Genomic DNA, 3,003 nt, shown 5'->3' on the forward strand with positions numbered 1-3,003 from the left:
TCGCCGTCCAATAAGGATCCAATTCCTCTATCTTCGTAATTCGCTTTTCGTGTCTTTGTCGATTGAGCTTGAGCAATCTTTATTAGCTGCTTTTTCGAGGTGGCTCTAGTATGCAGGTTAAAATTTGTGCGCGGGGTAGCTTGCTGATTGTAAATATCGACAATAGCGCTCACGTATCCACAAAACAGTGGACCCTCCGATGGTTTATCCTTGTATTTCTTCGGCTTTCGGTGTAGGATAATGCGTCCTAAGGCACGTCCTAAACTGTCCTATTTGTCCTAAATTTTACAGGGATATTTTGGAGATGTGTCCTAAAAAGCGACTAATCCTTCGTTACAGAATATTATAATTTGTGTCCTCCAGATTGTCCTAAACCTAAAATATTAACTTTTTCCGGACTATCTACGTAAATTTACGTAAGAGTTACTTAAAACTCACATTGGCTTTACTTATTGTCCTGGGGCACACCAACCATTTCTGAATCTCCACTACTGCAGCCAAGCATTATGGACCATTGCGGCTACTCCTTCTGCAGCTAGGGCGCTCGCCTATCTGGCCTCTGCTGCCACCTGTCTTGTCCGCTCTGCTCACGAGCGCGAACATTCAACAGTGCGGCACGGACCACTGAGATCCCGGACCAGGCCACCATTGACAAGATGTGCGCCTCGACTGCCTGCAACACCCTGCTCGCTGACGTGAAGGCCATGAACCTGGAGGAGTGCCAACTGCCGGTCGGTGTCGGTTCCAACCTGAAGGCCGACCTGGTAGTCTACGTGCCGTCCAACTGCCCATCGATGTCGGCTCCCAGCCCGGACTCGCCTGCCACAAACGCACCTGTTGTCGACACCCCGACGACGCCAGACAACTTGACGAACCAGGCCGAGCACACCGCCGCGCTAACCAAGACCCCCATCGCTTGCTAAAACCGCGTCTTCGGATCGACTTGCAGCCAAGTAGCCCTTGCGAGTACTTTGCTGCTTTTTGAGCCCCCCCCCCCTTTGTCGTCACGTTCTGATTATTAACCGTCGTTTGCTGTGCATGTTGAAGTCGCTCAACCGTTATTAGCGGCTATTATTACCTTCAATGACTATCATCCTTTGAAACACTTTAAAAATATTGTCACACACTTTGTAGTAGAGATGTTTTGTTGAGGTGCTTTTCGCGCACAACAAAGAATCGGCTGCTCTTGGAGAGAGGGGCTTTAAGATGTTTATTGTTTCTAGCTAGGCCAGTTGAGGATATGGCTTGAGGACAGTGCATGTTGGGCTTGGTGTTGTCCTAATAGGACAGTGGTCTGAAGTGCAGTCTGTCCTATTAGGACAGACTGAGTGTCCAGTTGTCGAGTGTTTTATTAGGACACGCGGACCCTGGCTTGTTTCATCCTAAAACTCATTGTGTTGTCCTAAATATGGGTTTGTTTATGAGCCGAATTGCTAGTTTTTATCCCAGGTTTTAGGACAATAGGACACTTTAGGACTCCTAGTAGGACGCATTCTCTCCTACCCGGCTTTCGACCTATCACAGTACTAGGAGGAGAGATGCAGTTTCTTCCCGGTCACCTTGTCATGATCACGAAAATTCCGACCAGCACACCACTGCATTAATTCGTTTTGATATCTTTCGTACTTTCGCTTCGTATTGACCGGCCATGAATTCAATGTTGTCTGTATTGTCGCTCACTCGCTTTCGTCGATCTCAAAGTGCACAGTGCAATCGTGTCCTGCTTGAGCTGGTGTCAATGCTGCTGCAGCGGCAGCACACGAGCGAATCGACATTCCCGAATTCCGGGCCATTTCTGTCTATGATTTGTGGCTGAGCTCGTCTTTCTCGAATTGATAATAAAAATGGATATTTAAATTAGGTCTACAAATTGACAGTGACTCGGGTCAGCTACAACAGACTGCCTGGTACAATACTTATCAAGCTCATATTTGGATAATAGGTTAGCTTCTAAAAACTGTAATATGCTGTCTACTTCGAGTCACAACAAGTTCTGCTTTGAAAATATGACTTCATTTTAGCGAAATTGCCGCTTTTCGTTTAGAAATTAGTAAGAGTGCAAATATTGACTCTTACCCAGATCAAATCACTTCGACAACAAATATTTAGCCGATAGAAAATTAGAGCAAACCAAATTGTGATCTCAAATTGGCTAAAATAACTGGCACGAAACGGAGTTGCACGTAACTGGCATAGCACCTGAATACAGTGTGATTCAGAGCCTGGATCACATTAGGAGTTACGGGATACAATTTAGCCCAAATCCGTGGCTCACGTCCGGCGCAATTAGTAGTCCGGATTTTTCCTATAGAAAACCGGCCTTCAAAATTCGTCCCGTCACTGAAGAAAGCGTGATACTGAAGTACATGTTTTAAATAAGCAAATCGTGAGAGCAAGCGGCTCGATCCTGTACGTACCGAAAACCCTCAAGCATACAATTCCCAGTCGTACTCGATGGCCACCAGGAGTCCAAGACTCCTGGTCGCTCAGCGATGGTAGCCCGTTCTTCTGCGTCTATGTGCCAGGACCGCTTGATACTACGTGCAGCTACGAGCTGAGTAGCGGTGTGTCCTTGTAGATTAATATATGGCGCAGACTGAGGCGTGATTTCTTAGTGAAGCTTTGTTTTATGCCAGGTCGACGTAAGGACTACGATTCGTAGTACGAAGGGCTAAATACCGGCATCGATAAGGCCGTTGAAATGCATAATCACAAAAAAGTCGTAAGCTTGTAGAATTATTCTTACCGGTAAGCCGGTTTAGTAGACCGTCTACCGGCACAATTTGCTTCGACAAGGCTCAGTTGCAACACAGACGAAGGCTGTAACGCTTTCGTATACTATTACGAGCGGGGTCCTGCACTTGAAGAAATATGAAGAAGGGTATCCGTGTCATCCTTTTCGCTGTGGTACTCGTGATCGCCAATGCTGCCTCTAACGTCGCACAGCAAAAACTCACCGGTGTATCTACAGCGATTTGTTGTTTCAACGTTTACGAACAAAAG

At 46.4% G+C, this 3,003-nt stretch overlaps 1 pseudogene; it reads left to right on the forward strand.

Moving 5' to 3' along the window:
• Window positions 1-521: 521 nt before the first annotated feature.
• PITG_22883 lies at window positions 522-917 on the forward strand (annotated as a pseudogene; the record flags this gene model as incomplete).
• Window positions 918-3,003: the final 2,086 nt, after the last annotated feature.

This window comes from Phytophthora infestans, genomic scaffold (genome assembly GCF_000142945.1).
Source record: "Phytophthora infestans T30-4 supercont1.14 genomic scaffold, whole genome shotgun sequence".
Lineage (NCBI taxonomy): Eukaryota > Oomycota > Peronosporomycetes > Peronosporales > Peronosporaceae > Phytophthora > Phytophthora infestans.